Source organism: Macaca nemestrina, chromosome 3, assembly GCF_043159975.1.
Source record: "Macaca nemestrina isolate mMacNem1 chromosome 3, mMacNem.hap1, whole genome shotgun sequence".
In the NCBI taxonomy this organism is placed as follows: domain Eukaryota; kingdom Metazoa; phylum Chordata; class Mammalia; order Primates; family Cercopithecidae; genus Macaca; species Macaca nemestrina.
In genome coordinates this window covers 94096182-94123584 of record NC_092127.1, presented here as the reverse complement: position 1 = coordinate 94123584, position 27403 = coordinate 94096182, and the positions used below count along the sequence as shown (strand labels likewise).

The following is a 27403-nucleotide window of genomic DNA, read 5'->3' as shown; positions in this document are numbered from 1 at the left end:
CCTTTTGCATGAGGTGACTGCCCTCTGCCAGTGAAGGCAAAGGGCCAATGTGACAGCCTTTTTGTATCCACAGTCATGGCTCCCAAGCTCTGGTCTGGTATCTAGGAAAAATGAGGTCGCATGAATGAATTGAAGGTTGATAACTGTGGGGAATTTTATTGCCGATGAAAGTGGCTCTCAGTGGGAAGAGAAGCTGAAAAGGGCACAGGGCGGGTAGTAATTGTCCCCTGAAGTCTGACCATCTCCAGCCAGATTCTTCTCTGAAGTTACGCTGTCAAGCTGTCCCTCTGAAGTCAAGCTGCTTCCCTCTGATGTCCGACTGTAGTCCCATTTACTGGCTGAGTCTGGGGATTTTATAAGCACAGGATAGGGCAGGGCGGGGCCATGGGTGGTTTAGGAAAAGGCAACATTTGAGCGGGTAAACAGGGATAGAAGTTCTCACTTTGGGCCTCCGTTTCAGGCTTTGCGACTGAGGGTGGGGTTTCGCTGCCCTTTCTGCCTAGAATTTCTCTGTCCCCATCCCTATCAGTAATAGCATTTTCATAGAACCCAGTTCACAGTAGGTACTAAATCACCATCAGTATCATTATGGTAAATGGTAGTGATTACTCTTTCATTATGTGGAATTCATTTACTGAATTCAGAATTCAGTCTTAGAATTTATGGTCCTTGCTTTGGATAAATTTTTACAAAACAGATACTAAGAAAAAAGTGGTTAAGATGTCGACATTTTAAAGACTTCACTCATACATCCAAATTGCTTTCCAGAATGTTTATGTCAATTCATGCTTCTAACAGCAGTGTAAGAATGTGCTTTTTGCTGCATACCCTTGAGCACTGAATATTATTAAAAATTATACTGATTTACTTAAGAAACTCTTGTTGTTTTAATTTTTATTTATTTGATCACCAGTGAAGTTAGTGATTATTTTTATGGCTATGGTTCTCTTCTGTGTATTATATGATCTTGTCCATTATTTAATATTTTTCTTTCCAATTTATATGTGCTCTTTGTATTTTAAGGCTATTAATACTTCACTCTATTTCTGAAAGTATTTTTAGCTTGGTATTTAATTTTACTTATAACAATTTTAAACATTCATTTTTTATAGAAGAGTCATTTCAAATATTATTTTCTTCATGCCGAATCTTATTTCAGCTGCCTTTACTGACTCCTTGCAGCCCTTGTCAGACTAGCTTTCAGGACTCCTTATGTATCCCTCGTTGCCTTCCCAACTCTGTCCTGAAATCACTGATGCAGGCTGACTTACCTGTTGTCTGCCTTTTGTAGACTCCTTTTATGTTCCTAACGTGATCTCCTTGCTGTATTTCTTAACTTTTCCTTTGCACATCTTCTGTGAAGCCTGAGTAAAGCTCTAATACCTGATTAAGGCACAGTTTAGCACTTAATTGTTTTATTTTATAATTTTTTTTTTTGCTAATTAGATTAGTCTTCCCAGCTGCATTGAAACTTGCTTCAGAGCAGCGTTTATAGTTTGTACCTTTGTATGTCCCCAAATCTCCTAGCACAGGCAGGGAACATAATAAGCATTCAGTGAGTTAATTTTTGTAACTGCAGATAATTGCCTGATTCCCACCACTCTCCCAAACACACAAATAGACACACATTTATTTTTACCTAGCAACAGAGAAGTTAAGGGAAATGAACAGTAAAGGGTTTGGAACAAATATTTTGGAGTTTATTGCATTCTGTTTTCTCAGTTGTGCTCTGAGTCAGACAGATTACATATAGCCCAAGATATAGCCAGGAGACCACTTCACTAATTGTAAAGAGCCAACAGACTTCACAAGGACGAAACTTCCAGTTTCTTATTTAAGGTGCCACAAAAGGTATTGGGCTACTACAGGCTCCAAGGTCTCCTCAGGATGGGCTTTGGCAGTGGAGCAGGTGAGTAGGAGGGGCATATGTCCTCAGCCAGAATATAGATAGTACGCAGAAGGGTGTGAAGGAGGACAGAACCATTAACTCTGTCTAGGAAATGTCCTTGGGCATTCTCAGAGATTTAGGTTTTTGTTTGGAGACTTGGATAATTTAGTGATCAATTCTGAACTCTTTTTATTTTAATAAATATTAATTTCCTTTTTTTTTTTTCTTTTTTGAGACGGGGTCTCATCCTGTCACCCAGGCTGAAGTGCAGTGGTGCGGTGACAACTCACTGCAGCCCGCCTTCCTGGGCTCAGGTGATGTTCCCACCTCAGCCTCCCAAATAGCTGGGACTACAGGCATGAGCCACCATGCCCGGCTAATTTTTTTTTTTTTTTTTTTTGGTATTTTTTGTAGAGGCAGGATTTCACCATGTTGCCATTCACCATGTTGCCAAGGCTGGTTTTGGACTCTTGGACTCAAGCAATCCATCCCACCTCCCATAGTGGTAGGATTACAGGCATGAGCCAGTTTGTTTTTTAAAATATCATCGTATTAAAAAAAAGGTGATATTATAATACCTAACCTGTTTTGGTTTTATTTCATGATTTCTCCTAAAGATTTATAGACAATGTCATTGAAAGAAAATTTTTTGCCTTTCTTTCTAAATTTTTTTACCAGGTATCTATTGCTATTTTCAGTTGTTTCTGTGAAATTTCTCACATATAATCAAAATGAGGTTTAGTAATTAGTGCTTTTTGTTTCTCTTAATTCTATCTGTATAAAAAGTCATTGAAATTCATAGTGGCTTAAAACCACAATAACAATTTTATGATCTTTTTCAGTTTCTGGGGTCAGGAGTTTGTGTAGGGTTTGGCTATTTGATTTGGGTTACGGTATCTCCTGCATTTGCAGTCAGACAGTGACTAGAGTTGGAATAGCAAGTGGCTGAAGCAGCTGGGGCTAGTCAGACATCTTTCACTTTTCATATAACCTCAGAGTCTGGCCATGTGGTCCCTTCACGTGGGCTAATTTGGACTTCCTCATAGCATGGCAGCCCCAAGGCAGTCAGACTGCTAATAATGGCAGCTGGATATTTAAAGAGAGAATACTGTATTATAATGAGCAAGGTGAGAGCTGTATTGACTTTTATGATCCAGTCTCTGAAATCAGATAACTGCATTTATGCCGTGGTCAGAAATTCAAGGTGAGGTAATACAGACTCCAGGCTTGAGTGTCAGAGTTACATGTAAGAAACAACATGTGGAATGGGAAATATCATTGAGGTCATTTTAGGAGAATGTAATCTGCCACAGTCCATCCTCTAACCACAACCACTTATATAGCTCTCCTACGTGCAGAATACACTCCTCTCTGCCCTCAAGCCCCCCAAGTCTCATTCCATTCCTGCATGCAGTTTGAAGTTCAGCATTTTGTCTTCCAAATCAATTCCAGATGCAGATAAGACTCCTTGGCTAAGGCTTCTTGAATATTGAAAGCCTTTGAATTAGAGGTTCTTTGGAAAACCTTTGAACTAAAGAGATAAGTCATCTACCTTTCATACACTAAACATTCAATGGTGGGGCAAGCATAGGAAAATTCTAGAGTTCTTTCTCTTCCAAAGAGGGAAAATGAGAGGCTGTTATATTCCATACTGACTCTGAAACCCAGTTGGTCATCTTGCCATTTGCTGAATGAGTAATCAGTCCATTTCCTGGGAATCGTTCTCTGTGGTGCTTGGCTCCTCCTCTTTGTTCTCTGGTTTCCATCTTCTGATTCATCATTCTTTTTCCAAAAAAGACCTGTATTTGTAGCTGATGATTTCCTCTGCCTTTTTCTTGGGCATGGAAGTTTGGGTGTCCAAAGGTCACTTTTAATTTTCTATTGTCTTTGTTTCCTTTCAGTTCCTGGTGTTACAGTCTTAAAATTTTGAGGGTGTCTTATGCATCAATTTATAATCTACCCCATTAGCAAAAGCCATGCCCTTACATTTTTGAAATAATCACTTCTTTACTAGGGATTCCCGGTGAGGCTGTGGTGGGATAACACCCTGATGGTTTTGGTAGTTAGGTTGTTGAGCAGAGAAAGTCAGCTACGTATGCCTTTAATATCTTTAGAAGGACTTTTATCCGGCTTAAAGGATGTAGAAGGCACCATAATACTGGTGTTAAAGGGTTTTTGTAGTCACACCCTTACTTTTACTTGTAAACCAAGTCTTTCTGACTATACCTGGTATTTCATTTTTCGCTTGAAGCTCTTTCTTATTTTGAGACTGTTTTGTTCTGTGGAGTGACAGGGAATGCAAAATAGTTTTATTTTCAAACCCAGCAAGTTGCCTTTTTTTTTTTTATATAGTTCCTCTAAATTTTGCTGAATTTGAAGTTTCTTTTTAAACTCATCTATCTCTGTCCATGTGTTATAAGATGGAAAGGAGCCAGGTGCAGTGACTCACGCTTGTAATCCCAGCACTTTAGGAGGCCGAAGCGGGGGCAGATCATGAGGTCAGGAGTTTGAGACCAGCCTGGCCAACATAGTGAAATCTTGTGTCTACTAAAAATACAAAAATTAGCTGGGCATGGTGGTGTGTGCCTGCAGTCCCAGCTACTCGGGAGGCCGAGGCAGGAGAATCGCCTGAAGCCAGGAGGCGGAGGTTGTGGTGAGCGGAGATGGCACCACTGCATTCCAGCGTGGGCAACAGAAGAAAAAAAAAAAAAAAAGAAGCAAAAGGAAGCCAGTTGCTCCTTTCAGTTTTCTACTTGGAAATGTTCTTAGCTAGGTAGTTGGAGTTTTATTAGGTATATTTTCTATTTTCAACATCACTATGGGCAATGGTGTTGCTATTTTTTTTTTCCAGTACATAACAAGAATTTTTGCCTTCCAATAACTTAATCATCATTTCTCTGAAGCCCACACAGTCATATTTCTTCAGGCCCATCAGCTTTCACTAACAATTTCTTGCAGGCCCTTCTCTCTTCCATCCGCTGTCCAGTTCCAAGGCCAATGCCACGTTTTGAGTATTTTTTTTTATTATTATAGCACTCACTTCTGCTATCAAAGTATGTTCCAGTTATCTATTGCTTTTTAACAAATAACCATAAAACTTAGTAACTTAAAACAACAAAACAATTTTGTCACCTTTCAAGGTTTCTGTGGGTCAGGATTTTGGGCAGGGATCAACTGGGCGATTCTAGTTTCGGGTCTCTCACGCATTTACAGATGGTGTCTGCAGTTGGAACAGCGAGAGACTGAATCAGCTAGGTGCTGTCCAGGCATCTCTTTATTTGTGTAGTTTCAAGGTCTCTCTAGTTTTTCCACATTGGATGGTTTGGCCTTTCTACCAGCATAGTGTACTCTGGATAGGCAGACTGCTGAAGTGGTAGTGAAAGGTTTCAAGAGCACATATTCTGGTGAGTAAGGTGGCATTAAATCAAATTTTATGACCTGCCTTTCACACACCAAACATTTATTGGTGGTACGAGCCTGGGAAATCATATAATATCACATTTGTCATAGACATAAGCTTATCAGGATTTAAGTAGAAAGAACTTAGACCCCACCTCTCAATGGGAGGAGTCTCAAAGACAACATAAGAAGAACATTTCAAATGGGAGAGATTGTATTGGCCATCTGAGTCTGTTCTCATGCTGCTAATAAAGACATACCTGAGACTGGGTAATTTATAAAGAAAAAGAGGTTTAATGAACTCACAGTTCCACATGGCTCACGAGGCCTCACAGTCATGGCAGAAGATGAAGGAGCAAAGGCACGTCTTACATAGTGGCAGAGCAAGACTCCATCTCTCTCTGTCACACACACACACAAAAGGAAAGGTGAGAGTAGAAGTTGTCATCATTTTAACTCTTATGCAGTGAATTCCATGACCAATAGATTGTGCAGAAAATTTGTCTACTTCTTTGTCTTACTCACTATCATGAGAACAACCCAGGAAAACCCACCCCTATGATTCAGTTACCTCCCACTGGGTCCCTTAATGACACATGGGGATTATGGGAGCTACAATTCAGGATGAGATTTGGTTTGGGACACAGCCAAACCATATCACTATCTTTGCAAAAATAAAAAAAATTAAAAAGAAATCATCCACACTTCTTTGTATCCATTCTTTACAGATTAACTCCAAAGTTAATAGACTTTAGGTAAGATGTTGACACCTACAGAACCTTTTATGTTTTAAAAAAAAAAAAAACCTTACACATACTTTTGTTTTCACCCTCAAATTTTACTATATAAACATCTAGTGAACTTCTATAGTAATTAGTGAATCAAATTTGAAGTTTTTCTCTGGCAAAGCCAAAATTATGACTGTGGGTGGCGCATGTTTTAAGTTATATCAAGTTCTCAGACGTGCGGAATTTTTAAGTGGCAATAGTTTTAACTGGCCAGGTATAGAAACCTCGTGTTTTTATAAGAAAAGAGGAAAAATATCCCTTTAAAGTGAAGAAGAATTACATCTCTTTCTAAAATCTAGCTTTGCATAAGTATTGACAGATTGTCCCAGTGATTCTCAAAATTCATCTTTTCAGATATCAAGAACCATATGGTTAAACTTCATAAAAATGAATAGTGAAAACTTCATTTAAGGCGACGAATGTGCAGCTGCCAGCATCTCCTTTCTTCTTGGCCACACCAGCTTGGCTAATCTTCTGTCACTACATATGTGGGCCACGTGTGCTTTGGAAATGTTGGACTGTTTCGGATGTTTAGTCTGCATAGGCTGGATCCTGCTCACTGCATCTTATTACTTCGATTTCCCCTTTGCTTTCAGCAGCAACACTATCCAGCTAGTTTTTGTGGGAGTGCCAGGTATGCAGCAACTTGTGAAAACCAAGGAGCAGAAAACTGCTACCTGCTTGAAACACAAAGGCATCTTCACAGGGCTGTCAGGAGACCATGTTCCCTGTAGCTCTCTTAAAGGGATTAAAGGTGATATAAAATGAATGGAAAATACCAGAATAAGTCATCACAGTTCATTGCAATTATTACTGTACCTAAGAAACCACACCACTTTTTAGTAGTTGAACTGACCACTGAAGTTATTCATCACAAAATTGAAGGCAGTTTTTCTTTGTGAATTATTAACTATAGTTTGAATGATTTTCTAAAATATAGGCAAAGTGTGGTTATAATAGAATAAGTTAAGTTACAAATAGGATTGCTTATTTCATGTTGTAGCCCTAATTTTGCCTCAACCACTCACCCTCAGGTAAATTCCTCTGTGATACACAACAGGTCCTCAAGTAATGTCTTGTTCAGCATTGTTTTCTTCAGTAACTGATGAGAAAACAAATCGATTCCCAGCGGAGGCCCCTCTTTGTATGGAGTCTGACTTTCTCCCAATGTCCATGTGGGTTTCCTTTAGGTATTTCAATTTTCTCCTACATCCTAAAGATGTGCGCATTAGGTGAATTGGCATATCTGCATTGTCCCAGTCAGAATGAGTGTGGGTGTGTGAGTGCACTGTGTGAGGTAATGGTGTCCTGTCCAGAGTTATTTCCCGCCTTGCACCCTGAACTGCTGAGATAGGTTCTGGCCACCCAAAACCCTGAATTGGAATAGTTGGGTTGGAAAAATGAATGAATGAATACAAATCATTGTCAAATCAAAGTTTATAACAATAGAGTCTACTAGACAAGGGAAGACAAGTACTTAATACAAGTTGGGAATACCTGGGTATTAGCCAGGCATGGTAGTGCAGTCCTGTAATCCCAGCTACTCAGGAGGCTGAGGCAGGAGAATCGCTTGAACCCAGGAGGTGGAGGTTGCAGTGAGCCGAGATTGCATTACTGCATTCCAACCTAGGCGGCAGAGCAAGACTCCATCACACACACACACAGAGTAGAAGTTGTCATTTTAACTCACAATGTTGTCACATTGTGCAGAAAATTTGTCTACTACCTTGAAATTCCCTTCGATAAAAAATTGGTAGTGTAATACTTATATATGCAATGAGGTGGAATATTGCTTTGGGCAGGTAAATAATGGAGTTTCATAAATTTATCCTTTTTTTTTTGAGACGAGGGTTTGCTCTGTTGCCCTGTTTGGAGTGCAGTGGCGCAATCCCAGCTCTCTGCAGCCTTGAACTCCGGGACTCAAGCAATCATCTTTCCACCTCAGCCTTCCAAAGCACTGGGATTACAGGTGTGAGCCACCATGCCCAGCAAATTTATCTTCTATTGAATGGTTGAATTTTTAATCCATATTTTAATATTTTAATATTCTGATAGAAACATGAGGAGAAGCTCTGCCAGTGGAACTCTTAGGACTTCCGCACCACATGATAGTTAAATCAGTTTTTAACTGATTAGCTTGCCTTTCTGGAATGTGACCAGTACTTGATTGCTTTTTATTTTCTTACAATTTAATTTAGCCTGCTTAGTTTATGGATGATTTCAGCTGTTAAAAAATAAGAACCTAAATTGACACTAAGACTTGGAAAATGTAACCTATGATTAGGAGACTTTATTTTCCACTAAATACACTCCAAGGAAAGATATCCCAGTGTGTTTAACCATCCTGGCTAACACGGTGAAACCCCGTCTCTACTAAAATACAAAAAAAATTAGCCGGGAGAGGTGGCGGCCGCCTGTACTCCCAGCTACTCGGGAGGCTGAGGCAGGAGAATGGCGTGAACCCGGGAGGCGGGGCTTGCAGTGAGCTGAGATCCGGCCACTGCACTCCAGCCTGGGCAACAGAGCTAGACTCCGTCTCAAAAAAAAAAAAAAAAAAAAAAGAAAGAACAATAGAAATGGCAACTATGCCTGATAAATGTATCTAAATGTTTAAAATCATCATGTAAACCCATGATGATTCTCAGGTTCCAATAGTTTTAGTAAATCAACTTCACTGTTCAGATTATTTCCCAGTTGAATTATTCAGCGGTAGCTGGTGAACTCTTATCAGAATTACATGCTGCAAAATGATATGCCCTTTCAGCAGATGGGCTTAAAAATACAGAGAACACACACTAGTGGAACCCTGGTGGTCAGTGTTAGGAGAAATCAGAAAGAATAATGTAAGCAAAATGTAGATACTGTTTCACATTTTGAGTATCTTTTCCTCCTAACATGTTCAAAGTTACTCACAAATTGTAAGCAAGTGTATTCCAGAACGCACAGGGAGAATACATAAAAGCAGTGAGTCTGAGATGGATTTAATTGTCTTAGGTATTTCCAGAAGAACTCATTTTCACCTAAATTACTTGAATTTTTAGAGGCAAGCATTTCAAGAATTGCTTTCATTTTTGTTATTCATAAATTTACTTCAGAAGGAAATGTATCCAAAGGTGTATTGCTTTTTTAAAAAACAAAACAAAACAAAACAAACATTCAGATAGGAATTAAACAATCAGGCGCATGATGGAAGTTTCAGATGAAATCTTTATCTTCCAAAGTCTGCTTATGTAATTAGACTAAAATTTAAATTTCTTACTGTGGCCTAAATTAGTACTTCTCAACCTTGGCTGCATATCAGAATTACAAGGAGAAGTTTAAAGAATACTGGCGTCTGCCTTTTACTCCAGCAATTCTCATTTCATTGGTTTGGGATATGTCCTGGGTATCTGGATTTTTAAAAACATCCTAGTTGATATTAATGTGCAGCATGATTTAAGAACCACTGGCCAAAAGCAACCATGCCTTTTGGCCACCATCTCCTTATTTGACATCATCATGTGTCCTCTTTATCATTAAAAAAAAAAAAATTGTCAGCCGAGCGTGGTGACTCATGCCTGTAATCCCAGCACTTTGGGAGGCCGAGGCGGGCGGATCATGAGGTCAGGAGATTGAGACCATCCTGGCTAACATGGTGAAACCCTCTCTCTACTAAAAATACAAAATATTATCGGGGCGTGGTGGCGGGTGCCTGTTGTCCCAGCTACTGGGGAGGCTGAGGCAGGAGAATGGCGTGAACCCGGGAGGCGGAGCTTGCAGTGAGCCGAGATGGCGCCACTGCACTCCAGCCTGGGCAACAGAGCGAGACTCCATCTCAAAAAAAAAAAAAAAAAATTGTCACCAGAATACTAAAGAATGTTCTTAACCAAGGAACTTTCCATTAGCAGTTTCTTCTGCTTGGGATCCTCTTGCTACAGGTCTTTACATGGCTGGCTCTTTCTCACCATTCAGGTGTCAGCTCCAAGGGCTCTGCTTTAAGCAGGCATTTTCTGAATTTCTCTGTCTAAAGCTTTGTTTTTCAAATATTATCACATTATTCTGTTTAAATTTAATTATTGCTTTTTTTTCTATTTATTATTATCACATTCATTTGTTAGTGTTTGTTTTCCCACTAGTATATAAAGTCCATGAGTGAACATACCTGACATGCTGCTTCACCATCATGTATCCAACATTTAAGCCTACCACATAGCAGTTGCTCAATAAATATTTTTTAAACAAATGAATAAAAATGCTAATTGAAAATGATTTTGATAATATTCATAATTATATCTTATTTTTGCCAAAAAGTTACATGAGATCACATTTTAAAAATTTGAATAGAGACCTAGAATGAAATGAATGGAAATGTCAACAGGCAGAGAGAGGAAGTACACTTAGAAACGTGGTAGTCTCAATACGGAAAATAAGGGCAGTGATATTAAGCCTGTTACTACCACTTAAAGCTGTCACTCCAAAGCCATATTTTAGGTCTTACCAAAGTGTCCCGTGTTAGAAATCTTCATATACTTTCAGGTTAACGTCTCTTATTTTAAGAACCCAAGTATCACCTCCCCCTCCACAAAGCCTTCTCTGAGCTCAGTCTCCAGGAAGTTTTATTTTCTATGTTACATGTTTACCTCATGGCTTTTGCCATATTATAATTGTAGCGATGTAGCCACCAGTCTGTCTCCCTCACTAGCTTTTAGCCTCACTGGGAACAGGGATTGTGTCTAGAGTGCCAGACCCATAACAGCCCATAACAGGTACTAAGCAAGTGTTTATTGAATGAAAGCATAAAATAAATAAGAAATATTCCATGAGAAGGATTAGAACTGCTAATTAAAATTATAAAATGGATTTGTCAGGAATGTAAGTGAGTTGAAGTAATTTTTAATAGAATAAAGCAATAAAAAGGGATATACTAAGCCAATTGGAGGGGGAGGGCATGATGTTATGCACACTTAGGAAATTAAGAAAACATTGTTGGTGCCAATGAGTCTGTGCACTGGCTTCCAACTGATATGTGACTTGTCATTTGAATCAGGTTTTCATCACTCACTTGGGACTTTTTATACATTATTTACTCTTTTTGATAAACTTCTCAATAGCTGCTATTCAGATAGATGCATCTTCCAGTAACACCTGATATGCATTTTAAAATGTAGCTTTTAATTGATATTGATTGCCAGTAAACCCAATGAAAACTTTCATCAGTGTACTTTGAACTTCATTATTCTACCCAAAAGAAATTGCAGCAGTCCTTGGGCACATAAATATTTAAAAATCTCTATGTAGAGGCCCTGTTAGCTCCATGGGTACTTTTGTCATAATTTTAGCACTTAAATACTACTTAGGTTTGCTCATTCAGATTGTATCCTGCTTCAAAATCTCTATAGTACTACTATGCATAATTTTACCTGATAGTTAGATGACTAGGTCTTTCAAAAGGACACTCATGCAGTTGGAATGGACATATTTTTATTGTCTTTAAAAAATTACACAGATAATTAAACAGAGAAAGAAAAATTGATGTTCAGGACAGAAATTCTGTTCAGGTTCCCAAAGTCCTTCTGAAATACACAGTATTGTCATAGCTTTGCTGCCGTAAGCCTGGAAACTGGTATGCGCTTTTCCCTTGTGCTTTTATGAGGAAACACTACCAATGTCACATTTCTAGGAAGGAGACAGCAAGCAAGGAAAGCAAAGTCTTGATACCAGAGTTACAGCATCCAAAGTAGTTTTCCTTCTTTTAATTTGAATCTCCTTTCTTACATATTTGGATATAGTTCTGTTCTGGCTTAAATGTTACTGCATAGAAATAAAGGTTTACAGAAGGTCATTCTGTGAACAGAGGTATGGAAAGTCTACACATGGCATTTCCTGTGAACAGATGGCATGGTACATTAGGAGAGCATAAGGTGGGATTTGTGTTATTGGCAGAGGGGGAAATGAACCTGAAAGGACAGGGCCAGGTCAAGGTGGTGGAAAGGCCTTTATTCTCTGCTGAGAAGTTTGAACCCTCTGTTGCCAGAGGGGGTCTTGATTAAAAAAATCAGCATTGTAACAATATAGAAGATTGATGGAGGAGAAAGGAAAGTGGTGCCAGGGAGCCTATATTGTGATCATTTCAGTATTTAAAGTTAGATAAAAGCTAAGTCGGAATTTCAGTAGGACAGAGGAAAGAAAAGGAGACAAGGTCCAGAGATCACCATATACTCAAGAATCTTGAGTATATAGGAACTAATTGGAAATAGGGGAGAGCAGAAGTGAGACATTGAGATTTTTAGCATGGATGACTAAGTAATGATACTGCTATTAACCAACACCAGAGAAACCAAAATAAGAGCTTTATATTTGTGTGTGTGGCCATTGTCAACAAAAATATATATGCCCCAAATTGTAAGACTTCATTCTGTTCCCTGGGAATTATTGTGTTTTCCTATAGGAAAATAATTCTACTGAGATTTGTTCCTGTGGTGTTACTGAAAGATATAGTAGTAAGGGCCCAAGATTTAAGGTGAGATGACCTGAATTCAGTTTCTATCTATGTTTCTTTCAAACATGCACACATTGGGCTATTCCCAAAGCAGGGAAGTGAAGTTCCCTGCTCTGAACTTCACTTTCCTCATGTGTAAAGTAGGAATACTTTCTTATTGCTTATCCCAATGAACAAATGAAAGAGCCCTTGTAAAAATATAAATGTGAGTTGTTAGATTTGTAGAGACCGTTAGGAGTTGGACCGTAAGAGAGGTTTTACCCCAGCACCATGGATCTCTTTGCCCTTAGACATGTTTTTAAGGTTCCTGAACTTTATTCTTTCATATTCTCTACTGGTGTTAAGTATCAATTATAAGGGGGCGGTTTGTATATGTTTTTCCAAACACAAGTATTTATGTAAAACAATTATTTTGATTCATTGGTTCTATACCGGTTACCTTTAAAACAAAACAAAAACATAAGTAGTTTAGTTACTACATTGACATGCTATTTGATAACATTATTTCATCTCTTTATTGGATCATGAAAAAAAGTATAAGGATTTTCTTTATTCTTACGTTTTCTACTTTTACTATCTTTCTTTAGCTCAGTTGCAGCTCTGTTCTTGCTCAATCTAGGACTCATACCAGATTGAAGTAAATTAGAGGATGGAAAACAAAACAAAACAAAACTCAGAGTACATTCCTGTCAGTTTTCACCACTCCAAAGTAATCTCATGAAAGTAAAATTTTCAAAAACAAAAAGAATTGCTTCCATCCATCTTAAAGTCTAATTTAATCAGGTCTTGACAATGTATTTTACGTGACAATATTCAGATCTACCAAAGTATAGAAGTGAGATTTTTCATTTTTAGTCTTTTTTTTCCCATTACTCTTTAGTTTTTTTTGACACCACATTTCAAGAGAATTTCAGGCCCTGTCAGTCAGAATGGCAAGTGGAAACAACCACATTTTATATGTGAACCAAAGAAGAATAATGGATGTTTCATTCATTTTTTACAAAGATTAGTTTGTTTTATTGTTTTCTTACTATTTCCTCTTTAAAAAATATATTTTGATTAAAAATATAAATTGAATAATGATATTCCTGAGCTTTGCAATTTAAATCCTCCATGTGAAAGTGTATTTATCATGGAGCTGTAAAATAGACCAGTGTTTTTGTTTTTTTAGTGAATTTTCAGACTTAATCCACATTCCTGTTTTCACTACCTAAATTTAATCATTCAGTGATATTTTCTGAGCTACTGCCTTATAATTAATAAACAGTGAAAGTCAGCTTAAACTTGGTAGACAGATATTCTCCTCTCCCATTGAGACCATTGAGTTGGTTTTTGCTGAGTCCCTCCTTCCTGAGATTTCCCCCATTCTAATGTATGACTTTAGCTTGTCTTAAGGAATCCACCAGTCTTTGCTTCTTTCCTTTTAGCTGACATAAATCTCTCTGGCATGGATGGTTTCAGGACCACCTTTTTGACCCCCCTCGAAAGATACTTTTTATTCTTGAGATTCCGGTTGTACTGCCTAACCAAATATACTGCAGTTTTTTTTTCTTCTAGAAATAACTATTCCATAAAATTAATGGCATAGTGTTAATTATGTGTATCTGTGTGAATGAAAATATCCTCTAATGAGTCATTTCTAAAAAAGAAACATTGAAAATTCAGCTACGCCTTTATAATGAAAGAAAATAGTTATTTAAAATGTCAGATAATGATTTATCTGAATATTAGAATCATCCAGAGATTAATGGAATTAAATATTCTTATCCAGTCTCTTGTTGTCACATAGACCTAATCTAATTTCCGTTTTGGAGTAATTGTAGAAATGTTTGATTTAGTGAGGATTAATTCCTTACCTTTAAGAAATTTCTACTTACAGGTATATGATAATTTTAAGAACTGCAGACTTTCTAAAAAGTAGAAAATGCTTGGAATTATATCGCAAATATTTATTATGTTAAATAACACTTTTGATATTGTCATTCATGTCATATAAATATACATTTAGCTCTAGGAGAAAAAGAAATTGAAATACTGATAACACAGCTGGTAACCTAGCTATTATTATTAAACATGATGAGAAATCAGTGAAGTTTTAATATAGGTTCAATTAGCAACGACTATAACAAAAATAACTTGAAATTCTGGGTGCTTTTCATTCTTCATTATTACCTTATTTTATTAAACATAATTTAGTTTTATTATTGGTTATGGTTGTGTGTATTGTATGCACTATGAATTTAAGAACAATTTCTATTGATAAATGATAAAGTGCTTTAGTTTAGTTTGCCATTTGGTTTGTGCGATGTCATATAAAAGTTTACAAAGACGCATTCTTTGCTGTGGTTTCTGGATTTAGTTTATTCCATCTTTACAACTTACATACAACATTATTTCAGTTGAAAAGAACAAATGACCTATTTATTAATTGAGCAGCCAATACTTCTCATACTAATAATGGGTATGTATTATAATAAAGTGGCAGCAGTAAGGTTGGTAGACTTATGTATGATTTTTCTGTGGGGTCCTGGGAGCCCAAATTATTTATTACTTGAGAACAAAGAACTTTAGAGTTAAAGGTAAGTGAGTCTGTATATGATATGCCTAATAATAGGCCCCTAAAGTATGAAAAAAAAGAGGATAAAAACAGTTCGTAGTTTACTTCTAACTAGGCACATCATAGGGTCAATATTCTTTCTCCTCATTCATTTACACTGAACGCCACCTGTTCCCTCAGATGAAAAATGAGGACTAGCTTGGATTATTAATATCTTGCTTGTACCCATTTGCCCCTGAAGAATGTCTCATTACATAAATTTCTAGTATTCATGTATGATTAAGTTTGTCAACAATATATTTTAAAATCATTCATGGCCAGGCACGATGGCTCACGCTTGTAATCCCAGCACTTTGGGAGGCCGAGGCCGGTGGATCATGAGGTGAAGAGATGGAGACCATCCTGGCCAACATGGTGAAACCCCATCTCTGCTAAAAATACAAAAATTAGCTGGGCGTGGTGGTACGTGCCTATAGTCCCAGCTCCTCAGGAGGCCAAGGCAGGAGACTCGCTTGAATCCAGGAGGTGGAAGTTACAGTGAGCCGAGATCGTGCCACTGCACTCCAGCCTGGTGACAGAGCGAGACTCTTGTCTTAAAACAAACATACAAACAAACAAAAAATCATTCACTACTTAGCTTCTTGCTTTTTTAACACCGAATTTCAAGGAAGCATTAAATTAAAGCATTAATGTAACAAGATTACAATTTCAGCTACCTAACATTGATCTGATAGAGTATTTTATTATTACCAAACTGAAAGTACCAATATAGGTATTTATCATAATAATGAACAGAGGATTAGCACATTTTCTTTGCAATTTTATTTTTTTCCCAAAGCTGCTTCTCCTTACTAAAAGTTCTACTGAAATTGTATAGGAATTCAAATTCATTTTAAAAACTGAAACAATATACTAATAAATAAAACATTTCTTATTCCTTAATCATTCATTTGTTTATTAGTTTATTTATTCAGTTAACAAGTAAGTAACTCTGTTTATGCCAGGTACAACTTTCTTGGGCCCTCAAAAACATATTTTAAGCTTTATTTGGTCATAGCGTTTTCTGAAATTATGTTTACCAAAAGTCAAAAGTAAATAGCCAAATGGCTAATAAGCACATGAAAAGATGCTTAACATTATTTATCACTAGGAAAATGCAGATTAAAGCCACAGTGAAATTCTGCTTTGGGAAATAGTTGGACAGTTCTTGACTATCTTAAACATAAAATTAGCATATTAGCAGTTTGACTACTTGGTATTTACCCAAGAGTAATGAAAATATAAGCTGAGGCTGGGCACAGTGGCTCACACCTGTAATCCCAGCACTTTGGGAGGCCAAGACGGGTGGATCACTAGGTCAGGAGTTCGAGACCAGCCTGGCCAATATGGTGAAACCTCATCTCTACTAAAATGCAAAAATTAGCCAGGCGTGGTGGCAGGCGCCTGTATCCCAGTTACTTGGGAGACGGAGACAGGAGAATTGCTTGAACCCAGGAGGCGGAGGCTGTAGTGAGCTGAAATCACACCACTGCACACCAGCCCGGGCAGCAGAGTGAGACTCCGTCTGTCTAAAAAAAAAAAAAGGAAAAAAAAAAAAAGAAAATATAAGTTGGAAGCAAAAACTTGTTTATAGCAGCATTATTCATAATGGCCCCAAAGTGGAAACAAACCCAAATGTTCATTAGCTGATGAACGCATAAATAAAACCTGGCATACCCATACAATGAAATATTATTCAACAATACAATGAATTATTGATTCCCAGTGATGCAAGGTACTAACATTAAATCCATTTCATTGATGAGGAAGGTAAGGCACATATGTAACTTACAATGTAGCTGGAGAAAGAAGAAAACACGGGGCTACCTGACTTCAGAGTACTCAACCTCTACACTGGAATGAAGTTTTGTGGTTGTTTTGTTTGTTTGTTGTTTTAAAGCATCACCCCATCCTTCTTTTTCTTTTCTTTTTGGCCAAACTTTTCAAAAGTGTGACTTTATTCCTGTCTCACTTTCCTTGCTTACCTCCCACCTGCAGTGAAAACAGCTCAGCTGCCAATGCTTTTTCTTTTGTAATAACTGCTTTATTGAAATAGAATTTATACACCATAAAATTTGCCCTTTTAAATCATGCATTTCAGTGGTTTTTAGTATCACAATACTTTCTGAATGTTGTATGTAATGGGCTTTTTCAATCTCTTTCATATGTAATCTTTCCATGGCATTCGACATTGTTGACCCCTCAGTCCTTGACTCTGTCCTCATTCAGCCCTTTTTCATTCTCCTTCTACTGACCTCGTAATTGTTTTTCAGTCTTTATGCCCTTCTCTTCCTTGACCTACTTTGTAAATGTTGATTTTGGTTTACTTCTCTTTATACATGCTATTTCTGAGAGATCTCATGACCTTGGGAGCCGCCTTTATTGGCGTGTTGCTCGTAAATGTTTATTTTAGTCATTTATCTAACAAATATTTATTGTGCATTCATTATGTAGAAGGCTCAGTTTAGGCGCTTGAAATCTATGCTGTTATTGAATATTCTATGGGGAAGACACAAACAATAACAAATAACAAGGAAGTTTGCAATTTTAAATAGTATGAGAGTGGTACGCTTTACTGAGAAGGTGCACTTTCAACAGGGAGTTGAACGTGAACAGTTAGCCGTGCAGCTTTCTGCAAGAACATACAGCAAATAGAAGGATACCAAGAGTAAACTGGTCGGGCATATTTAAGGAATGGTATGAGGACAAGTGGGTTGGAGCTGAGAAACTGAGGGGGGCCCTAGTCCATGCTGTCAGAGACAAAATGAGAGAATAAAGTGGGGCTAGGCTATATGGACCATTGTAAGGACGTTAGCTTTTACTCTGAGTAAAATGGGGAAGCAGTACAGGGCTTTGATTAGAAGATGAATGTAATCTGAGTGAGGTTTTTAAGTGACTTCTCTTCTGTACTGAGAATAGACTATATGGTGACAAGGTTTGAACCAGGAAAGCAAGAGTACAAAACTGCTTACTGATTTGATGCGGTCTTCATCTCTCCGGTATTCTAGACCAGTATATTTAAATGCCCATTGAACATACTTCAGTACAACACAGATATCTAAAGTTCATCATGTTCCAAACTAAATCCATCTGCTCTTCCCAGCTCCCTGTTCCAAAGTTGCCTCCTCCTCCCAAAACCTTGCCTTGGCAAAGACCCAGCCACTCAAAGAAGAACCCCACGTGACTCTTCATATATTCCTTGCCCATCAGTCAAATTGAAGATTAAAAGAGCCTTTAAGTTCTCTTTAGTAAGGTATATCAGTTACTTTAATTTCATCCACTGCTTAATTTGTTAGTCCTATCTTTCTGCTACCCCTCAACACTCAATATTAAAATTCAAGCAGTTCCTTGAGAGAAATGCAGGATACAGTGAATCTGTCCTGAGTTTGTGAGTGCACTGTTTAATCCACTTCCTTGCCTGGGCATGGGCCTATACATCTTCAGTGACTGATAGAAAGGCCTTGTGTGGTACTGTAGTCCAGCCAGACAGATTTGGGCTGAATCTCAGTTCTATAATTTATTAGTCACATGACTTCAGACAAGCCGCTTAATAACACTAAGCCTCATTTTCTTTTTTTTTAAAAAAGCAAAAACATAACCATCTGCCAGTGTTGTTTTTAGTGTTAGAGATATTTCCAAAGCCCCTTTTAGACAGTCCTCAATAAATAATACTTCTACTCCCTCTAGACCACGTTCCTCAAGAAGACAGAGAAAGAGACTTCACTAAAGTTCATAGTTTACATTAAGGCTCACTCTTTGTGTTTTACAGCTCTGTGGGCTTTGTCAAATGCATAATATCATTCATCTGCCATTACAGCGTCATACAGAGTAGTTTCACTGCCCTAAAAATCCCGGGTTTCACTGTCATCTCCTGACAACCACCTGACAATTACACTGTCTATTGTGTTGCCTTTTCCAGAATGCCATATGGTTAGAATCATACAGTATGTAGCCTTTTTTTCCCCCTAAAGCGATGGGGTCTTGTTCTGCTATCCAGGCTGGAGTTCAGTGGCACAGTCGTAGCTTACTGCAACCTCGAATCCCTGAGCTCAAGGGATCCTCTCGCCTCAGCCGGGACTACCGGTGTATGCCACCACAGCTGCCTAATTTAAGTTTTTTATTTTATTTTTTAAATTTTTTGTAGAGACAGGGTCTTGCCGTGTTTCCCAGGCTGGTCTCGAACTTCTGGCCTCAAGAAATCCTTCTGCCTTGGCTTCCCAAAGTGCTGGGTTTACAGGTGTGAGCCACTTACGCCCAGCCCAGTATGTAGCCTTTTCAGACTGGTTTCTTTCTCTTAGCAGTTGAATGGATAATTTTAATGGAATCAGTGTCTAGATTCTCCACTTCTGCATAAACTCTTTATTAATATTGATCTGCCTGAGAGTAGTGCTTTATTCACAACACTCTTTCTCTTACCTTACGAAAGAAAAGCACACCCTTATCCATCCCAAATGTTATTATGGTGCATTATCCTGAAGTCATAGAAAATTTAACATTAAAAATTCAACTAATGCATTAAATGTGTATTGCAGAGAAGTATGACAGGGTGGCCGGGTGCAGTGGCTGACACCTGTAATCCCAGCACTTTGGGAGGCTGAGGTGGGCAGATTACCTAGGTCAGGAATTTGAGACCAGCCTGGCCAACGTGGCAAAACCCCATCTCCACTAAAAATACAAAAATTAGCCAGGTATGGTGGCACATGCCTGTAGTCCTAGCTACTTGGGAGGCCTAGGCAGGAGAATTGCCTGAATCCAGGAGGCGGAGGTTGTAGTGAGTCTAATTAGTGCCACTGCACTCCAACCCGGGTAACAGAGCAAGACTCCACCTCAAAAAAAAAGTATGACAGGGTGAACAACTGAGGACTTAATTATAAAAATACGTAAAAATTCTCTGAGACCGCAAGATGGAAATAAAGGTCAAGAAAATAAATTGCCATGTAAATTTCAGCTGCCAAAAGAATCATCTCTGTGTGTTATTTAAATAGATAGTGGTTATATTAAATTATTGTAGATTTAGATGCTATTGAGTATATTTAAAATAGCTGATGTGTTTTTTTTTTAAATGCCAATATTTCCAATAGGGTAGAAATTAAATTCTTTGCAAGTACATATTTTACCACAGGTGGAAATTTGTAAATGTCAATTTGGTAATGTGTAAATGGTTACATAATTTTACATAATTTTTCAAAATTCTTTTAAGAGTCTGTGAATAAAGGCAATTAAAGCCTGGTAGCCTATCCTACTCTATAAAACCCAAGTTTGTCGACCTGGCTTATAAAATCCCTCATCACCTTACTCCTTCTAATTGGTTTTGTTTTGCTTTTAACTACTTACTGTCTCCAGCAAGAAAGATCTATTTGAAGTTCTAAGTATGTGTTGTGCTCTTTCCTGCCTTTGTCTTGATTGTGTCATTCTTCCTTTTTTGCCTCACTACCTTCTGCCCATTCTTTAGGATCCAGAAGTCTGGAGTGAGGAATTACCTCTTCCACCCCCACTTCATGTTGGCTCAGATGCTCATTTTCCCTTCTCCCATCGTTGCCTCCTCTAGTCTTTGTTGCTACATTGTTTTACATTTAACTTCTCTTTTCTTTTTCTGGAATTAGACCTGGAAGGTCTTTTGAGAGTAGGAACTATGTTTTATCTTTGCCTGTTCAGCACCTAGTTATATACATCTCTTGACAATAAGTTAATTTATTAGATAAATATTAATTTTTGCAATAAGCAAGGAAAGGTGGATTTCAAATAGTTGGAAAGTTAATTCTTATGTGCAACTTTATTTTTTTTTTTTTTGGTCAGTTACACTGTAAAAAGCTATTTTTGTTCTATGCTGATTATTTTTCTGGCTATAATATTTGCATTTACTGGTAAGATTTTAGTAAGCTTTCACATGAAGATGAGCCTAAAGATTATTTTGAGAACCACCGTTCTAATAGAAGGAACACATTACTGTAAGTAATCAGGCAAGGTTTCTAGTTTTGGCTCTGTCACAGAGTTGCCGTGTTGGCACTGTCACAGAGTTGCCGTGTTGGCACTGTCACAGAGTTGCCATGTTGGCACTGTCACAGAGTTGCCATGTGACCCTGGGCAAAGTAACCAGCCTGGGGGTTGATTTTCTTATCTGTAAGATGAGTAAGTGACCAGAGTCTCCCAAAAGTTTCCTTTACCTTTGATTTAATCAAGAGAAAATTTTAGTAAAATTTGCTTTTAGTAAAGCAAACACATGATTATCTTTGATAAGCAATAAAAAATATGGGCTCATTTATTTTCTACTCATTCATACTGTGGACCTTATAGGTGATATATGGAGATACTCTGTACCTTGTTTATGTCACCTACAAACCATATACTCTAGTGTCATGACTTGGATTCTATCCTTAATCTAAAAATTAAATTTTCAACTTGTCATAATTATAAATATAGAAGTTTATATTTAAACTGTAAATATTCTGTTGAGTTACAATTTTAGGTTATATTTTGGCATCTTTCACTAAATATATGTTGTATCTGATTAATATTATACTTTCCTATACATTTCTATCATTCTCCAAATGAACTTACATTGACATATTTTTGTGACCAGTTACTTAGTCACTGCAGCCTTTCTTTTTGAGAAGCAATATTAAAAAAATTACAAAACTGCTTTCCTGTGTCATTTGGATTCATAATATATCATAAATAAGTTTTATAAAGCTTGATTGACTGACATTTAGATATGACTTTTATAAAGGGTTTGAGAGTATGTTGTTTGGCTGAAACAAAGGCAGTATTTCCTTTCTTGTCTTTGACTCCACCTAGCCCCACTTTTCTCCACCTGCCTGAGGAAAGCTGTATTTCTTCAGACAAACTTCATGATTGCCCTTCTGTGCCTGATAGGGGCCTCAGGAAAGGCCCATAGCATCTGTAAAGCTGGCAGCAGAATGGTATTTCCAGGCAAGCACAGGGTTGCTGGGTAGTGAGCCAATCCACAGCTTTGTCTGAGCAGCTGAGAACTTTGCCGGAGTATTACCACGGTGTTCAGTAACACAGACCTGTGCCATGAGCAAGTAAAGCACTGAGCAAGTGTCAGGGTCAATATTTATAGACCACTACATAGCTGCCTTGCAGAGAGAGAAAACGGGAGAGTAACATGCACACAGAGGGCAAGGAAAGAAAGACTGCAGTGGAGGGAATGTTAATTTCCAATTCTTTTCTGAAAATATATTCTTTTTGACTGTCAGGTTCAGACTTCTGCTGATTCATAACCATTTGGCGCTGAGCTATGACAAGAGAGGAAACAAAAAGTTAAACAAGCAAGCCTGCCATAAGTGAGAAGGTAAGTAATTAGCCAGTTCAGTCTCGCTGTTACTCGTAAACTCTGTCTCCCTGTTGGCTGCACTGCATCAGTAAGCAAAGGGCTGTGTGGCATGTCAAAGCTAATGAGGAGGGCTGCCTGCTGGGTAAGAATGTTCTTGGTGGCAGAGCCGTTTTGTGTACTGCTGTTGAGAATGCCGGGTACATTCACAAGACGTTTCCTGCGTGTGGTAGGAATAGCTCTCAAGCACCAATTTCATACTGTGTCCTATCAGTAAGTTTCTGTCTCTTCATTCTATCAAACTCGAGGTCTTCCAGTTGGTAAATTCCTATTTACTTTTATGTCGGTATTAAAACATTAGTTTCAGTTAAGTTTATTGTAGTGAGTGGTCTACACATGGATTGTAAGAGAAACATTCAGATGAACGTATGAAGGTGTAGTAGTCAGTGTCAAAATGTGGAAGCTGGGAATTTGGGTAACATGAGGTCTTTTTTTAAAAAAAGCCAGCCTCCATTTTCCAGTGCACTGAAGTGAAATAGTACCTTTGGGATTAGAGAGAACCTGGGGCGGTGAGAAGTGAGAACAGTCTTCCTAATTCATGGTGCCAAAGGCAAGCACTGAGGTAGAAGTTCTCTGTCCAGGTCACTTGCTATTGGGTTCTAAAAACTGCGACTCCATACTCAACCTCAAACTAAAATTAACATCTCCTCCTATGCATTAATAGTTCGTTTTTTCCTGTCATCACATGTAGCACTTTAAATATATTTCTGTGTATGTTCACGGTGCTGTAGCGTGTTCATCTTCATTGTGGTTTTTCATATTCCAGATTATCATTAAAAGCACTGGCACTGAAGGAGACAAAAAATTGTTTTCTATGTATTTTCTGGTTTAGAATGCTCATGAAATATACATACTTGTATGTTTATGTCTACTACACATGGACTATAAAGTAAATTATGTTGTTTCACTAGAACTGTGGCTTTAACTAGAGGAAATTTACTGACATAATGAAAATTTCCTTGATCGCATTTCAGATTGTAGAACTATCAGCATTAGCATGATATTTAGAACTGTTAAGTTAGGTTATAGATGGTGATTATAGGTCCAAAGGGTTTTCTGTACTACATATTTAAGTTAAAAACAAAAAATGAGATTGATGCTGCTGTAGAGCTGAAACTGTACAGCAATAGAGATATGAGGAAAAGCTAATACTCTGGCTCAGATTTTGTGTTAGGACTAATATACAGAAATCAGCGCATTCTAAAATAGGATAAGCCAGATCTAAAACAACAGGTAGAATATGTTTAAATCAAAGTAAGAATCTTAAAATGAGACCAATTGTTGTGCAGTATCACTTTTGTTGAATGCATATATAACTTTTCAAATGATGCAAATGTTTCAAAATTAATTTTATTACTTCAGAAATACTTTAAGGCTAATGTAATTGATATCTTAAACAGTATTTTGACATTCATTTATTGCTCGTTTTATCATCTGAATCTTTGTACTTCTTCAAATTCTGCCTACCGTTTCCATTTTATTAGTGGGTTTGATTTAGATTTTTGAAAATATCTTTATTTTGAAAATACAACCATGATTGATCTAGAATGGGCATTTCCCAGTTATAGAATCTAACTGGCTAATTTCATCTATCAGTTTTTATTTGCTCTTCCCTTTAAGTAATATCTCATGATCAAGATTGTAATTTCAGATTTTTATTCAGTGTCTTTTAATTTTTGCTTTATATTTTGCATTTAAATAAATACTGGCATGATAATTGCTTTCTTACCCCTCTTTATTGGTTTTGTTTTTATTCCTTCTGGTGTCTTGTTTCCGAAGTACCTTGTTGAAATTTGGGCAGAAAACAAGGCAAGCAAATAAAGAACTACAATAAAAAGAAACTAAAGAAAGTTTTCCTTTCAATCAAGAAGAAATACGACATTGTGACACTGGTTAATAATGTCTGCATTAGGATGTATTTTGGTTGAAGACTGGTTGAGTGTTTTAAAACTCGAAATGCCTTGTCAGTATTTTTGGCTCTGTTGTCCATCCTGACTTTGGTTATCATATTTACAAATAATATTTTATATGCAAGCATCTTATACAAAATGAAAATGGCACCTTTTGTATTATGTATTAAGTATCTATTGAAGCAATGTGAATGAATTTAGCTTGAAATATTAATATTAGCCTCCTCATGGATCTCACTGCTCTAGAGTCATATTTGCTCTCCTAGTAGTCCATCTGCTACACTACTCTTTTTTTTTTTTTTTGAGATAGGGTTTCAATCTTGTTGCCCAGGCTGGAGGGCAATGGCAAGATCTCAGCTCGCTGCAACCTCTGTCTCCCGGGTTCAAGCAATTCTCCTGTCTCAGCCTCCTAAGTAGCTGGGATTACAGACATGCACCACCACTCCAGCTAATTTTGTATTTTTAGTAAAGGCGGGGTTTCTCCATGTTGGTCAGGCTGGTCTCAAACTCCTGACCTCAGGTGATCCATCCACCCCGGCCTCCCAAAGTGCTGAGATTACAGGTGTGAGCCATGGCGCCTGGCCTCCTGTACTACTCTTAGGGGGTCAATCTTCCACTCTGATGAACCCATTGCTTTTAATCTAAAACCATCCCATCCCTGTCTTTCTACTGCTTATAGATAAAGACCAGGCTTTACTATGAGTCTCTTGCTCATATACCATCTACTTTTGTTCTATATCAATCTTCTGCCATTCCTTCTGGGCTGTTGTGTGTATCTCTCTTGCCTATCCATGAGAATATTCCCCTTTCTGTTTTATTTGCTGGCAGTATTCAACATCATCTATTTCTCAAAACAATCCACATTGCATTGCTTTTTTCTTGTATCATTTATGCTGTTCTATCTTGAAAACCCTTTCCCCAATCTTTGCCTTCTAGGCTCACTGGAGAAAGCCCTGCTGGTCTATTCTTAGACTCTATGACTTGGCCTCCTATATAAATCTCCATCCCGGTACTTTGGAAAGCTTGATAATATAGTGTTATATGTTTTTGTTTCTGCCTGAGACTGTAATTTATTTATGGCCAGATTTTTAAATTTAATTTTTTATGCTTCCCCAAGACCTAGCACATAACAAGTGTCCCAGAATTTGAAGTAAACAAAAACTTTATTATTTTAAATATAATTTTCTTTATACCCCTTTCACTTTAAAATATTTTACAATTTTGATTAATTAGATAGAAGGAAAACCTCTCAAGTAGATGATACATACTTTGGGGATATTAATAATAATCTAAAAAGTTATTTTGTTTCTTTTTCTAGGACCAATCACAGTATAGTGTGTGTGTGTGTGTGTATCCATGCAAAGAGATATTTGCTGAACTCATAAGCTTATTTGAGTAACAAAAATCAAAATGATGTTGGTTAGCAAATACAAATTCAGGATACATATTCCAAAAATGCTGTTTATGTAATGAATTTGGTGAAGTCTGTCAAAAATATCAGCTAGTTGCTGTGGCCATGTTACCTTAATTTACATGGATAAATTAAGTGATGCCCTAGCAAACTAAAGACAGTGTCATGCCTTCCAAAAGACCCAGAGAGAGCTTCAGGAGAGAATAGGTCCATCCTCATGTAGCTGAGAGAATTGCAGAGTGAAATTGCTCCCAATATTACTAGTAATCCCTCAGATTTCATTTACTGGAGCAGAGATAGTTCAGGTTTTAATGAAATAATAGAAAATCATGGTCTAAAAATTCTAAAACCTGAAAGGTGATAATTCCATTTCAGGCGGAAGAAGAATTTGCTCCTCAAAATAGAAATGTTGAAAGAGAAGGAAGTTGACATTTAAAAAAAGTAGTTTAGCTCTGATATTCAATAAAAATAAAATTTATTTTGCCTTTAATTGTATTTTATTTGCCCATCATACATAAAAGTTCTTACATTATATATGAAATATTTTATATACCAGGAACAAGTGTAAAGCTTCATGAACAATTTGGAGTGACTTATAGTTTTCTTAATTTGATTATTTTTACTTTAGTGTACTGTACCAGCAGTTTCCACTTAAACCTTATAAACATCTTCCAGACATTGAATATAACTCTTCTGTTTGTTTAACCTTGAATTGTATCTGTCTTAGGAATGAAAACAAGATTGGTATTTTCATAGGAAAATTTGGTAATCATAATTGCTTGGAATGGACCATAATTCAATTTGGAACGTTTTTTCAGATGTATTTTGCCCATATAACTATCCTGTGTTAAAAATATGTGGAGTGGGGAGGCTGAGCAGGAGAATTGCTTGAATATAGGAGGCGGAGTTTGCAGCGAGCCCAGATTGCGCCACAGCACTCCAGCCTGGCGACAGAGCGAGGCTCCGTATCCAAAAAAAGAAAAAAAGTGGAGAAAGTGCCTTAGCAAAGAGTCATAGGTATGGATTTTATAGATCTCACTGGCATATCGTAATATAAATATTATATGATTGGGATGGTGGAATTTTCTTTGGTATGGACACAGAAATATACCAAGTTCCTGTTAGCCAGTGAGGAGGGAAAGCCAAGCTTGCCTCAGTATGGAAACATATAACTATAACAAACATAAGCAAAAACACCACCACCAGCACCAAGAAAAGCTCAAAGAACTTCGTGGTTGGAATGAGGCATAAAGGATTTTACGAGAACAATCAAGTCTTATTTTATCATTGGTACAAGCTTTATTGCCAACCAAAATTTTTCTATAACAGTGAAGGGCATGTAATTCATAGAACCCAAGAGGAGAAGAGTGAATTAATTATGGAAGTGGGACTTTAAAGCTTTTCTTCAGTGCTTCCATTTTATCAATGGGCAGTTGTGGCATCCACAGGTAACATAACCTGCCAAACATCAGCTTTTCAAGTAGCTAGTTAAGATTCGGATAAAAATTAGTGTTAGGTAATTATAAGGCCAGTATGTTATTAATGCAGCTTTTCTTGTCTGAATGTAATTGCTCTGTTTTTG

General features: G+C 37.4%; 1 protein-coding gene across 9 annotated transcripts in view; it reads left to right on the top strand.

Moving 5' to 3' along the window:
- LOC105464217 (bone morphogenetic protein receptor type 1B) overlaps positions 1–27403 on the top strand; it is a 393013-nt gene that overhangs the window by 213896 nt on the left and 151714 nt on the right. For 7 of the 9 annotated variants that reach the window (XM_071093297.1, XM_071093292.1, XM_071093294.1 and 4 more), the window contains one exon: positions 22367–22461. The gene's annotated coding sequence lies outside the window, so the exon portion shown is untranslated. Of the gene's footprint in view, positions 1–22165; positions 22714–27403 lie in introns of those variants that run through there. The other 2 variants (XM_011711885.3, XM_011711884.3) reach the window with 2 other exon arrangements.